Below are 15,512 nucleotides of genomic sequence, written 5' to 3' on the forward strand. Positions count from 1 at the left end.
TCCTCTGTTCACGCTAATTGGAAATTTCAATCCATTTCAGAGAAGTAACACAACTGTCAATCATTTTCCCTGTAACAAATCTTCTAGGAGGAAGAAAATGGAATACACCTAGCAACAGAGCTCAGGCAATAGCCCATGTGTCTTGGATTTAATATCTGATCACCAGCTGGGTTGAAGCCAAGAGGCAGCTCACAAATTTGCTGCTCATTAGAATCACCTGGGGAACTCTGAGAGCTCCCCTGCCCAGGCTCCTCCCTGGACCTATTAAATCCAAATCTCTGGGGCTGGGACCCAGACACCAGTGTTTTTTTAAAGCTCTTTAGGCAATTCAAATGAGCAGCAGATTTTGAGAACCAGCCCAATATGGGGACAAACTTAGTTCATACAGATAAAGTGGGAGCAATTCATATATTAAAAGACACGTGTGTTTGTGTGTATGTATGTATATATATATATATATATGTATATATATATATCTTCTGCTTGTGTTTTATATAAGCTTTTTTTTGTTCCTTTTTTAACAGAAAGCTTTATTGTTTCCATTTGTTCCAAGGCTTGGGAGAGGGCCCCAGGGTGGTTAAAAGCTGCCTAGTGGCTGCAGAGAGGGGCTCCTCAAGGGCTTCAGAAGCCTGTAGTTAGGCTTAAGGGTGAACCTTTCTAAGAGATACTCATCTAGCCCAGCCTGGGGACCAGCTCCCTGTAGAGACTAGTCAGGTGCCCATCTTCTTGATGAGTTTCACCTGCTCATCCAGGAAGTGGCTCTCCGGGAAGTCAGAGAGCCGGGAGTCTGCACAGACAGAACCCAGGACAGGCAGATCCAAAAGGGCCTGGTTCATGTTCTGCTCCATGAGAATGGCAACTTCAGCAGTGTCCTGGATTTTACCTTTCTCATCTTGAGATGGCTTCTGCATGTCCTGGAAGAGGGAGTGGCTGCCACACTAGTTTTGCATTTTCAAAAAATGCTGAATGCCCGTGGACCTCTCCTCAGCCGATTTGCGAAAAAATTGACCCACATCCTCCAGAGCCATATCATTGTGGTCAAAATAGAAGCCCAGCGAGGGGTAAGTGTCGAAGGCCTGCATGTTGACCAGGTGTTTGACAATGGCCTCCACCTTGGTGGAATAATTCTGACCAATCTAGGAGCTCATTGTTGATCAGTAATAAGAAGCTAAGCTCAAAAAATGGTGTTGGCTGGGTCTGGAGGCTACATATAGCTGAGTGGTTGATGTGGAAGGTTGCAACTGGAAAAAAGGTTGGAGGGTGGTCAGAGGCTGGAGCAGGGGTGTCTCAGGGTCTGTTCTGTTCAAAGGCTGTTGAAGCAAGATCTGCAGGACCCCTGAGTGCACTGCCTCAAATAAGCTTTGATATAAATAAACAAGAAGTGCAACCAAAGACAAATCTAACCCCCCCATCACCCCCCAAAAAAAGAGTTGGCAATATTAGAATCTAGATCTAGGAAGGGATTCTTCCATTACTTTCTTAACATGCCAAGCCCCTAGAATAGTGGTTCTTAGAGTATGGTCTCTTTGTAACCAAGCAGGACCCTATAGGGCCTTCCCAGGAAAGACCTCTCCCCCATTCTTCTGCTGTAGCTTCTCTGTAAAGTACCCAGGTAACAGTATCCTGCATATTTCCTGGGTTTTTCAGATGGTAAAACCCACCCCCACAAATGAAAGAAATTAACTGCTTGACAATCATGAGCATACAGCCCCCCAGACCTTCTGGTGCCTAATGATTGATAATGTTAACCTCCCTGTTAACTTCACCATCAGCCATTCAGAGAATTGTGCACGAGCTGATGATATGCCCTGGGACTCCTCTCCCTCAACTAGCCTTTAGAAATGCTTTACCTAAAAGCTTAGGGGAGTTGGAGGATTGGGGATCAGGAGCTACCTCTCCCCTTGCATGGCCCTGCTATAAACCTTTCTCTGCTCCAAACTTCGTTTCGGTTTGTTTGGCCTCACTGTGAGCAGGGTGCAGGAGCTTGTATGGGGTAACCAGCTTTATCAGCAGCCCCTGATATTAATGTTTTAGGACCCTGCCCCAGACCTATAGAATCAGCAACTCTGGTGAGGAATCAGGAATCTGTTATAACAGGCCTTCCAGATGATTTTCATTCACCTTAAAGTTTGCAAATACCTGCACTGTAAGAGGGCCAAAGCATAGGTGGAGAGGAGTAAGTGAACTCGCTCCTGGAAAAGATTTGGACAAGTAGAACAGCATCTGCCGTGGCAGCAGTGAAGAATGTCTTTTCTTCACCAGTTGGCAGAGACTAGTACCTGGGAGCAGTGGCAAGATTATTTAGAAAGCTTTACATTTCAACTTAGAGTGACCGTGCCCCTGGGTTTTCCAGGGACTTCCCCTGTGTGAGTGCTTAAAATCTTACCGTGGGAAACTCCTTTGCCCTGGTTTGAAAAGCTTAGAGAATGACCTGATATTTAGGGGAAACATGATCTAGGTTTAGGTCAAGTCACAAGTCCTAATTAAAATTTAGCAATTTGGACAACATCCAGCCTTCTTACCCATTTTGAGAGAGGTAAGTCTGATTGGGTGAAAGGCTGTGTTATTAAGAGGTCTTTGTAGAAATATCCCCTTCTGTAAATCTGCTGGTTCTCTATTTGGGCTAGACATTGGCATCGTGTGAGGAGCTTTAAGATGACTGATATTTGAACTCAGACTCACAGAATCAGAGATTTTATTTTAGTTTGCATCCTGGGTGTGAAGGTTTTTTAAGAGCTCCTCAGATGATTCTCATACGCAACCAAATTTAGGAACCACTGCTTAAGCTTTTAAATTGCTGCTACTTATTTTCGTCTTCCTATAAGATCTAACTGTAGCTGAGGTTTATGTTTTATATATATATGTGTATATAACATATATATGTATATATACCCACACACACTGTCTTATAAGATTTACTGTCTTAAACAAGATTGAATGTACTGAAAATCCTGCTAGTCCATTTGGTATATAGCTGGATACACAGAATAATTTGGTTAAGACATGTACCAAATTAATTATTGAGACTGGCCTTTTTTAAAACTGACATACACAGTGAATCAGTATGATCTCTTTTAAAGCTGTCATTTTGGGAAGCTGGACCTCTAATCTGCTGCTATTGAGGAATATCTGGACACCTCTTTTTAGGAATTGTTTTAAAAAGTCTTTAGTGATTAAAACCAAAATTGCAACGTTATTCACAGTGGGACCACAAAAACCTCACCAAGTTCCTCCCTTGCACTTTCTACCCTCATCTTTATCCCTTGGCAACATCTAATCTGCTTTCCATCTCCACAGTTTTGTTATTTTAAGAATAGTATGCAAACATAATCATGTATTACTTTAACTTTGGAGACTTTAACATTTTTTACTTAGCATCATTTCCTTTGGAGTTCATTTCAATTTTTGCATTTATTAATTTGTTCTTTTTTTTGCTAAGTAGTATGCTGTCATAAAAATTTTATCACAATTTGTTTAAACATTCACCCATTGAAAGGCATTTGGGTAGTTGCCAGTTTGGGGCTATTACAAATAAAACTGCTATTAACATTTATGTGTAAGTTTCTGCAGGAGCTTAATTAAGTTTTTCTTTGGGTTAAATGTTCAAGAATTCACTTGCTGGATTGTAGGGTGATTCCACTTTTAGGTTTAAGAAAGACTGTCAAGCTATGTCTTGGAATGGCTAAACCATTTTATATTCCCATCGGTGATATGATCCAGTTTTCCCATATAGTTGCCAATATTTGATGTTGTTACTATATTTTGGTTACTCTCTCATATCTCATTATGGTCTTAATTTGCATTTCTTTAACAGCTAATGGTGAGCAGCTTTTATCATGTGTACATTCTCTTCCATGAAATATCTTTTGCTGTTTTCTGCTTATTTTCTAATTGTATTTTTTAAGTTGAGTTTTAAGAGTTCTTTGTATATTATAGATACAAGTCATTTGTCTCCTGTGGGATTTTCCAATAGGTATTCCCAGTGTGTAATTTGTTTTCACCCACTTAAAAGTGTCTTCTATGATGCATTTTTAACTCATTTTTGATGAGATCCAATTTATCAAATTTTGTTTTTATTGATCATGCTTTTGGTGTCAAGTCTAAGAATGATTCACCTTATTCTAGAAACCAGACATTTTCTATTTTTTTTCCTAAAAATTTTCTGCTTTTGCACTTAAGGTTATAATCCACTTTGAACTATTATGTAAAAGGTTTAGAGGTTTAAGTTAAGGTTCTTTTTTTTTGCCTAGGGATGTCCAATTACTTCAGTGCCTTTTTTTTTTTTTTTTTTAATTCTCTTCTTCTTTGAAAGCTTTTGCACTGCTGTCAAAAATAAGTTAAATGTATTTATGTGGGTTTATTTCTGGGTTCTCTATTCTGTGTTTTATATATATGTATATGTGTATATATATATATATATATATATATATATATGTGTGTGTGTATATATATATATATATATCCTCCATTACTGCAATATCTTGAAATTGGATAGATTATTTCCTCCTGTTTAAATTTTCTTTTACAAAATTGTTTTTGCTATTCTTGAGCCTCTTTTTACCATATAGGTCTTGGAATAAGCTCATTTATAGCCATAAAAACACTGAAGGTATTTTAAGGGTAATTGCGTTTAGCCTATTAATTTGGGGAGAATTGACGTCTTTTTATGTCATCTTTGTATTATCTTCTAATCCGTGAACAAAGTATGTCTGTCCATTTGTTTGGGACTTCTAAAATTTCCTTCATCAGCATTTTGTAATTTTCAGCATTGAGATCCTGTAAATGTCGTATTAAGCCTAGATTTAAGTATTTTTAAAATTTATATCCATTGTAAATGGCACGATATATTTTTATTTAGGCTCTACATGTTATTAATATATAATAACAAAATTGATAAATTGTGTTGATCTTTTACTTAAAACATTTATAAACTAACAGGGGTTATTTCTGTAAGTTTTTTGTGGATTCTTTGGTCTTTTATCCATTTACATTATCATCTCATCTGCAGATACAATTTTATGTTTTCTTTAGTAAATATAGTAGGATATATTCTTATTCAACATTCAGTAGGATATATTCCTTCTTTTTCTTCTTCTTCTTTTTTTTTTTTTGAGGGCCACACCTGCGGCATGTAGGTTCCCAGCCTAGGGGTGGAATTGGAGCTGTAGCTACTGGCCCACGCCACAGCCACAGCAGATCCTAGCTGTGTCCACAACCTATACCACAGCTCGCAGCAATGCCAGATCCTTAACCCACTGAACGAAGCCATGGATGGAACCTGTGTCCTCATGGATACTAGTCATATTTGTTTTCGCTGAGCCATGATGGGAACTCTAGGATATACTCCTTCTTACGCAATGTAATAGGAATAGTCCTTTTGTCTTTTAAAGAAAAAATTATTAAAGTTAACTTTTAAATTTATGTATTTATTTTTGCTTTTTTTTTTACTAGAACTTCCAGTAATATGTTTAATAAAAGTGGTGAAAGCAGATATCACTTCCTAGTTTCTGATTTTTATAGAGAAAACACTCAATCTTTTGCAATTAAGTATAATGTTGGTATAGGTTGTTTATGGACCATCCTTACGAGTTTCTGTATGTTTCTTTTCCTAGTTTGCTTGGAGGTTTGTTTTTTTTTTCTTCTTTTTTTTTTTTAAATCATGAATGAGATTGGATTTTTCAAATTTTTTTTTCATTGATGGATATGATCACATGATTTTCCCCTCTTAATCTATTGGCTATGGGGGATTACATTGTTTGATTTTCAAGTATTTCACCAACTTTGCATAACTGGAACAAATCCCACTTGGTCATGGTATATGCTTCTTTTTATGTATTTCTGGATTTAATTTGCTAATATTTGGTGAAGGATTTTTATAGCTAATTTCATAAAAAACATTGGTCTGTAGTTTTCTACTTTCTATACTCTCTCTGTCTGGCTTTGGTGTCAGTGTAGTACTGGCCTTATACAAGTTCATGCAAGAACTTCTAGTTCTTGTACAATCGTGTAAGTTCATTCTTTAACTTCTGGATAAAAGTTTTAACATCTAAGCCTGAATATTTCTTTTGGAAATTTTTAAATGAAAAATTCAGTGTTTATAATTGTTATAGAAAAAGTAAGATTACTTATTTCATCCTGGCTGAGTTTTGCTAGTTTTAGGTTTAGAAGCATTGGTTCATTTCATCTACATTTTTGAATATAGAGTGTAGATTTGTTCATAAATAGATTTCCCTTATTAACCTGCAGGATAGGTCATGATATCCCTGGTTGCATTTATGATATTTGTGATTTGTGCTCTCTTTCTTTTTATCTTTCTAACTCTTGTTAGATCATCATTGTTTAGATTGTTTATTTCAAAGTACCAGTCTTTTGCGTTATTGATTTTTCCCTATTTTTCTGTTTTCAGTTTCATGGATTTGCTTTTCTTTATTATTTCCTTCTTTCTACTTGTTTAATGTTCTTTTCCTCTTCCTGTTTTAGTATTTTAATATAGAAAGTTAGATTGTTACTTTGAAATAGTTTCTTTTTCCCAATTTTGTGCTATAAACTTCCTGTCAGAATTCCTTAGCTTCATTCCACAAATTTTGATCCTTTGATATCTTAATTTTGTTTTATTATATGCGTTTAAAATATTTTCTCTGAACTTCCTTTTTGACTGATGGATTATTTTGGATTATGTTGTTTAGTTTTTATGTGTTTGAAGATTTTTCTGTTGTCTTTCTGTTATTGACTCATAGTATGACTCCATTTTGGCTAGAGAATATATTCTATGCAAATTTAATTCTTTTAAACTTGATAATGTATTTTTATCACCCAATATATGGTCTATCGGTGAATGTTCCATGGACATTTAAATGTGTATTCTGCTCTTACTGAATGTGTTCTTTAAATGTTAGTTATTGGTTGATGCTGTTGTTCATTTCTTCTCTATCCTTTTCTAGTGTTGTTAAGTTCTGCCATATCCTTGCTGATTTTCTCTCTGGTAGTTCTATAAATTTCTGTGTTGAAGTCTCAAATAATAATTGTGGATTTTAAATTTTCTCCTTTTAGCTTTTTCAGGATTTGTCTTACGTATTTTGAAGTTCTGTTATTTGGTGCGTACACATTTAGTATCACTAGATATTCTGAGTGGATTATTCCTGTTATCTTTATATAATGACCCTCTCTGCCCCAGAAATTTACATTGCTCTAAATTCTACTTTACTTGATATTTACATAGCCACTCTTGGTTTTTCTGATTAATGTTCACGTGATATATCTTCTCCATTCTTCTACCTTGAACTACCTATAGCATAATGTTGAAAGTAAGTTTCTTATAGATAGTATATAGTTGGATCATGGTTGCTGTTTTTTCAGTCTACTCTTCCAATCTCTGTATTTGAATTGGTTATTTACATCATTTAAATTTAATGTAATTATTGCTATGTTAAAGATTAGATCTGCCACTTTATTTTTTGTTTTCTGTTTTTTACCATTGTTTCTCAATCCTGTTTCTCTTATTTGCCTTCCTGTGGGTTACTTAAACATATTTTAATAATTCCACTTTAATTTAGAAAACTATAGAATATTGATTTTATAGTTTTCTTTATGATTGCTTTTGGTATTACACTATACATATATAATTTATATCATTGTCAACTAGAATCAGTGTTTTATTATTTCATGTGAAGTTTTCAAAAATATATTTCCATTTAGGTCTATTTTCCCCACTCAAAGTATGATTTTATTTAGTATTTCCTTCATATTTATTGAGAACTACATCAGATAGTGTCATAATTTTTGCTTTAACCATTATACAGAATTTATGATACTCATGAGGTGAATGATAGTCTGTTATATTTATCCACATTTTTTCACCATTCAGTTATTCCTCTTTCTGAATTTCCCATTCTTCTGTTACTATTATTTTTAGTGTTGCAGAAGAATAGGTGCTATCTGCACTTACCAGTGCCATTGGGTTTAAGTTTCGTGAAACATCCAGCCTGGATCACTTAATGTACTGATTTGGAGGGTTAGTGTATGTTGGGCTTATTGGCACAGCAGATGCTTGCAGATTAGACTAGTGTTTATGGGTGTGGGACAGAAGAATGGGTTCCCATTTAGGCTACACTGATGCTACAGTAAATCAACTTGCCTTCTACCCCAGGTGTTAGACACTGATTTGCTGCTGTCACTGCTTTGTATTAGGCTTCTTTTGCCCCAAATGTGTGGTGGGACCCCATTAAAGTGGCTACTGCTGTCAATCACGAGGTTAAAATTCATTTTAGAAATACTTAAGTAAAAATATATAGATTTGCTCTTGTAGGAAACCTATATATTTGTTTTTATTGCTTTTATATAAATCACCAGAAATTTAGTGACTCAAAACAACATCAATTTTTTATCTTGCAAGTCTGATGTCCGTCTCAATTGGTTAAAGTAAAGCTGTCTACAGGGCTACATTATTTTCTGGAGGGTCTTAGGGATGAATCTGTTTCTTGGACTGTATCAGCTTCCAGAGGTCACTTTGTGGTCTTTGACTCAGAGTTCCCTCACTCTGCCTTCAAAATCAGCAAAGTTGCATCTCTCTGATCCTGTTTCTACTAGAACATCTGTCTCTTTCTACAGTTGGGAATGGTTTTCTGTTTCTAAGGACTCATGCAATTAGATTTGTTCCATGAGAAATGCAGGATAATTTTTCTATCTCATTGTCTATAACTTTAGTCATATCTACAAAGCCTTTTTTGCCACATAAGGTAACTTATTAATAACTTCTAGGGATTAGGGTGAGGGCGTCTTTAGGAGCCATTATTCTGCCTTTAATAAAATTACTGAACTTTTTTAGGCCTTATTTTCATCAAATGTAAAATAAAAAGAAAGGTAACTAGTTTATATCATGAAAGTGAAACAATATATATGAAAGCAATACAGAAAATAAGATTTATTTTTCTTTATAATTTATGTAATTCTTAGAGTTCATTTACTTGAACAGTTACTTTTTTTAAAAACAGAACTAAGGCATTTCAGGGTTCAGGTGCCATGATATTGTCTGAATCATATGAGTAACAATTAGCTAAGCACAGGTGTAAAACATTTGATTTACTCTCTGGTGATCTTTATCTTCTCACCTCACTAAATCCAGAGCCCATGTCTCCAGCCAGTAGAGTCAGAGCTTGTTTTGCTTTTGGAAGTTTGATTTAACTTCTCACTACGTCTCCATTATGTGTGTAGAATTGGATACATAGGTAGTTCTCAATCTGGTTACCTATTATAATTACCTGGGGAAATTTCAGAAACTACCGATGCCAAATTTCTACCTATCCTAGATGTTTGAGGATGAACCTGGAATGAAAGGCTCTGGTTTATGCTTTTTGGAGCTATATCATCATCTACACTGAGTCAAATTATTTGAGAGATAACCTCTAAAAAAGGAATTTGTCTGTGATGACTAATTCTCTTCCTTTGCCAGAATAGTTGATTTGTCTCTATTTGGAGGAACAAAAGGAAAAAAAATACATAGCAGTTTGGCTTCCTAAATTATGAACTTATGCTGTGGAATTAGTGTTGACTCAAAGCACGCATCTTCAGAAATCCATGCTCTCTTCTACTCCCAGCTTCATGAACTTATATCTGTGGGAAGTTCTTCACCCACCACGTTCTTTTTCTCCTAAACTTAGCAAGTAAAATCTCCCTTTCATGAAAGAGCATTCCATGGGACTCACTGGTAACATAGGTCAGTTCCAGATCTAACATGTTAGCTAAAGCAGATATGAGTGGTGTACTTTTGAAATTCTTCCTAGTGGATTAGAGAGAGAAGACAGAATTTTATCATTTTAGGTGTCATTTGACCAGGCAAATGGGCTCTTTTCACCTGATGCCTACCAGGTGAAAAATTAAGGGTAGAATGTTCTCTCTAGAAGGCATCAAAATAGTTCAAACCGAATTTCTCACAAAAAGATGATAAAACCATGGCTGAGATAGTTCACTTTATATATCAACATGTCTAGGCCGCTATGCCCAGTGATTTGATCAAATATTATTTTGGATATTTCTGTGATGGTGTCTTGGGATGAGATTAACATTTAAATTGGTGAACTTTGAGTAAAGCAGATTACCCTCCATCATATGCAAGGGCCTCATCTAGTAAGTTGAAGCTCTTAATAAAACAAAGACTGACCTTCCTATAGCCAGAAGGAATTTGGCCAGAAAACTGACAGAACTTTAACTGCAACTCTTCCCAGGGTCTTCAGTCTGCCTAACTTGCAGATTTTGAATTTACCAAGCCTTTATAATTGTGTGAACAAATTGTTTTATGTATAAATTATATAGAGAGGGAAAGAGAGAGAGAGAGCCATATTATGTACACATGCTGTTGGTTCTCTTTCTCTGGAGAACCTTGAGCCATGTAGTAGACCATATAAATAAAAGGATGGAGCCGAGTTCGCCCAGGTAGAAAGTAGTACACTGAGAACTAGAAATTAATGTTTCATGATTCATTCACCTGTGAACAGTGACCCAGAACTGGGGTCAGCAAACTATGGCTCACTGATAAAATCTTGCTTGACTCTAGATTTATGAATAAGGTTTTACTCGAACACAGCCACACCCATTCATTAATGTATTGCATATGGCTATTTCTGTGTGATGACAGCAGAGTTGAATAGTTGCAACAGAGATGTATGGTCCGCAAAAAACTCAAGATAGCACTGTCTGACCCTTTGCAAAAAAATGGCAGACCCTTGCTATAGTATGCCATCTGATTTCTGAATGCACAGAAGATAATAATTCATGCACTTTGGGTTAAATTATTAATCTCATGCCCTGTTTAGGTCAGAGATCTCCTAAATGCTCACCTTTACAATAGCCAACTTGGGAAGGATTGTCTGAGGATACAGAAATCTTGTCAGGTCTTTCCAATTCACACTACTTCCTGACTAAGGTTCTTGAAACCTGTCCATTCTAACCATCTACCACCCATTCATTACTGGCTCTGGTTTCATATATTTGATAATAAATCTATTTCTTGTTCTTTCCTGGATGACCTGTTCCATGGACTGAGATAATATCTTATTTCTACATAATTTGTTCTTGATCTTTTCTATCTTGGAGCCTTCATCTACATCTAGCCAGTCACACCTTGTCTTCTAATACTGCAAATAACCCCATTTTATTGGGTGAATTTGACCCAGTGCACTGAAATATCCCTTTAGAAGCTGTTTGCGACCTGTCTCTGGGTTTTAGCACAAGGGTATAACTCAGATTAGTGTTCATATTTAAACCAAAGTACTTGGCCAGAAACTTTTTGTTTTACCATTTACTTTATTACACAAGTAACCTCTGTCTTTGCACCTATGCTATACATATTTTTAATTGCCTAAACTATCTGAAAAATTATTTAGAGCCTCCATTTCAGTGGGCATTGGAGATACTGTGTTACGACTATTTTATTATTTTACTTTGAAGTGTGAATTAGCCTTCGAGCTTTGGCCAAAAGTAGACAGAGTAGGGACCAAAAAAATCAAGAGTCGGGGGGAGTTCCCGTCGTGGCGCAGTGGTTAATGAATCTGACTAGGAACCATGAGGTTTCGGGTTCGGTCCCTGTGCTTGCTCAGTGGGTTAAGGATCTGGCGTTGCCATGAGCTGTGGTGTAGGCTGCAGACGCCGCTCGGATCCTGTGTTGCTGTGGCTCTGGCGTAGGCCGGTGGCTACAGCTCCAACTAGGCCCCTAGCCTGGGAACCTCCATATGCCGCGGGAGCGGCCCAAGAAATAGCAAAAAGACAAAAAAAAAAAAAGAGTGGGAAAGACTTCTGATGCAATGAAGACTTAATAAAGATTTGATTTTGAATCAGTAATTCATGTCATTGCAAAACAACTACTTGGTAGAATTCTTTTCTTTGGCAATAATTTTCCTAAGAGCAGAAATTAACAATCAAAATATGTAGTACTCTTCATTTTCTGAAAACAAATCTATGTCTAGATGAGAGAAGAATTCATTGTATAACTAGAGCTCTGGACTTAAAAATCCAAATCCTGTCTTTTCAACCATGCCTACTAAGTTTCTATCTAACTTTTGAACATTGGGTGGTAGCTTCAGCTTTCATCCCCTTATTGAGTATATAGCTTGGCAACTAAGAGAGATAAATCTAAAATTTGACAGCCTGGGTTCAAATCTTGACTCTAAAATTGATTTGCTGAGTACCCTAAGCAGGTTATCTGTTTTTACCTTGGTTTTCTCACTTATAACATAGAAATAATATTACTTCTTTCAGGGAGCTGCTGTGAGGGTTAAAAAAAAAAATCATACAAAGTAAGAATTTGTCAGTTCTATAACATAATAAATTCTTGGAAAATGTTAGCTATTTCATGGGCCCCTCATTTTATGGGTAATATGGATTAGTTTATATGGGTATAATATTTATATATACATATATTTTGTATCTATATGTGTGTATATGTACTTATATTAAATTGAGCAGTCAACATTTACATTTAAATCTATGCTCTGTGAAATGTAGATCTCCTCTGTACAGACACAGTGCTATGGTTATTTATTGCTACCTAATAAAGAACTTCAAACTTAGTATAAACAAAAATTTTAATATGTGCACAGATATTCAAACAGTGCACAGAGGAGATGGTTTGCCTCTATTCCATGACTGATGTTGGAAGTCTCAGTTCATGATGATTCAAATGGCTGGGGTTGGAGTTGTCTAGATCATTTTAATTCACATGTCTGATACCTGAGAGGGGATGACTTGAAGACTGGGCCCAACTAGGGCTCTTGACTGGAGTGCCTACAGATGCCTACCCACCTGGACTTCTCATAACATGGTAGTTAGGTTTTACGACGGAGTGTCCTGAGAATGAGTGTCCAGGGATCAAGCTGCAAAAGCTGCATGACCTCTCATGTCATAGGCTTAGATATTACATAGCAACACTTTCATCATATTATATTACAATGTTGATCTTTTTCTATAAAGTGTCAGTCAATAGTTTAGGTTTTGCAAGCCATACAGTCTCTGTTGCAGCTACTCAGCTCTGCTGCTGTGATGTGAAAACAGCCAAGACAATACGTATACTCGTGAATATGGCTGTGTCCTAATACAGCTTTATTTACAAAAGCAAATAGAGGCCTAGATTTGGTCCACCAGCTATAATTTACTTCTGATCTATTGTTTGAAGCCATGGAAAGCGTGCCCAAATTCAAAGGGAAATGCTCACATCTGGATAGGAAGAGTGGCAGAGAATTTGGGACCCTGTTTTAAAACCATCACATATGGGATATTTATATTAGTATCTGTCTGCATATCTTGTTTCTCACATGTTCAATGTATGTAAGTTTTGGGACATCTTACATCTCTGTAATCCTGGGTCAAGTTCAAAGTTGGAATCTGAACTTAATGACCATGATTCCTGAAATAATTAGTAACTATGATTTCCTTCAATTCCTTATCACAATAAATATATCATAAAAGATAGATTTCAAGAAAGTAATTGATTTATGTAATTTGGTACAGGGCAGACTTTTATTAAGTCTCCATTGGCTGAATTATTTCATTTTGGTTAGAAAGTGTAATTTGTGTTTTCTCTCTTTCCTGTAGAGATTTTCAACTTTTCAGATAAGGCATTTCATTCTGTTGAAAGGATGATACAGGTTTTTTAATAGATGGAAAAATCAGGGAAGGATGGATTCACTCAGATCACACTAATGCTTACAGGAATAACAGAAATTGGAACACAGGCTTCCAGATTTTCCTGTCCTGTGCTCTTTCTGGTAGCTGCTATTGTCCGCTGGGCTTGGCAATAATCATTTTTGACCTTTACCTCTCTAGGCTATTGTGAAGTAGTTTTGGTCTTTGTTAGCTTTCTTACGAGTTCATACTAAATTGTGTCTATAAAGTAGGCTGAATTTCTCAGGGAAGGATGAACACTGTATTACTGTGTCATTACTTACAAATGTTGTGTTGGTTACCCTTATTTTTCCCCCTTTTGTCCAGCTGTATCCTGAACTTATAAAAATATATTATCCAAAATAAAAGATGTGCATCTGATGGAAAACACTAATTTAAGGGATGAAACTTCCTGATGATTGCTTCAGTCAACCCTTAATACACACTGAGCTTTGTTAGTAAATAGATAACTCTCAGATCTTTCCCTGGGAAGAGATGGCACAATCAGCTTTGCGTTGATTTCACATTCTGTTCTTTTAGAGACAGAACAAATTAGAATAATTGGCGGGTACAGGGCAAGCACAAAGAACTTTCTTATATTTTTGTGATGCATGCCTTAATAAGGATTGAAAATGAGACTAAAGGCGCAAATGTGAAACTCAGAAGGCAGTGGGGAGAGAGTATTGTTTCTTTGAAAACACTCTTTCAGTGTTGGCCCAGAGAAATATGAAGGTGAGGAAAATATTTTTTTTAAAATAATGTTTTTTTTTGTGTGTGTGTTAACCATGGGAGTGTGGAATTAGTAAGAATTCAGGAACAATCCTTTTCCACCAAGGACTTGGGAGCAAATGAAACCATAAATACTCCCTGCTCTTGGAAATCCTTTTGGAGTAGTAATCATAGAAGGGTAAAGGCAATGCATCAGGACAGAGGTGTTCAGAGCAAAGGGATGGGAGGAGAACAAAAGGGGAGTAGATATTTTTAGAGCTGTCACTTTGAAATTTACCTGCTTCTGCTTCAGTGCTGCTCTGCCACTGTGTTGGTCCAGTAGAAATCCTCAAAGCAGGAACAGCCATATTTTAAAATAATAGGATTAGAGCAAGTGACTTTAATCAAGGTCTCTTTAGTTCAAGAGCACAGAGGAGAGTGTGACGAAAGAGTGAGGCCACAAGGAATTGTTCACTGGATAAATTTTCCCCAAACCTCACTAAGTGGGAGAAATTGATCACTGGGTTATGTTCTTCGAAGGAAATCAAAATATTGAAAGCAAGTGACAAAGAGTTTGGAGCCTGTTTAGAAAGAACCCTGTATCATTTGGTCACCTGCTGATGATAATAGCATTGGCTGAGACCTGATCATTTACAGTGAAAGCACTTCTCTGTGCAATAAGTTCCAGGAGGGCCAGAACTATGGATGTGGATTGTTTGGATTGTTTTAGCATCTTAGAGCTCAGTACATTATTGGCATGTGTTGTACTTAAAAATGAATATTTGTTGATTGTCCAAATGACTGGATATTTGTGCTTGGTATCCTGTGCCCTACAGTAGATTTTCAGCATCAGATTGTGAAAGTTTTCATGGTGGGGAATGGCATTGTTCCCATCTTATGGATAAAGATGATACATCAGAGGACTTTATGTTGACATCCCAAAGGACTTATAGGAATTACTTAGCAAAAAATTATTTTCTGTATAATTTCTAATTTATAACCTGGCCGGAACACTCGTATCTTGGCCAGTCCTGTGGTGGTTTCCACCGATGGCTCCATGATCACCCAGGCATAATCAGAATGGCTTAAGATTTGGGAGTCAAAATATTGCTCAATATTTATTTCTTTGCTATAAAATGGGCTCTTGAAAAAAA

General features: G+C 36.3%; 1 long non-coding RNA gene and 1 pseudogene across 2 annotated transcripts in view; one reads left to right on the top strand and one right to left on the bottom strand.

Moving 5' to 3' along the window:
• On the bottom strand, nucleotides 466-4,265 carry LOC110255746 (annotated as a pseudogene).
• The window catches only part of LOC102163669, a 589,637-nt gene continuing 585,900 nt past the window's right edge, over nucleotides 11,776-15,512 (top strand). For both annotated transcript variants that reach the window (XR_002336498.1, XR_002336496.1), the window contains exon 1: nucleotides 11,776-14,382. This is a non-coding gene — a long non-coding RNA (uncharacterized LOC102163669). The remainder of the gene's footprint in view (nucleotides 14,383-15,512) is intronic.

Source organism: Sus scrofa, chromosome 1, assembly GCF_000003025.6.
Source record: "Sus scrofa isolate TJ Tabasco breed Duroc chromosome 1, Sscrofa11.1, whole genome shotgun sequence".
NCBI lineage: Eukaryota > Metazoa > Chordata > Mammalia > Artiodactyla > Suidae > Sus > Sus scrofa.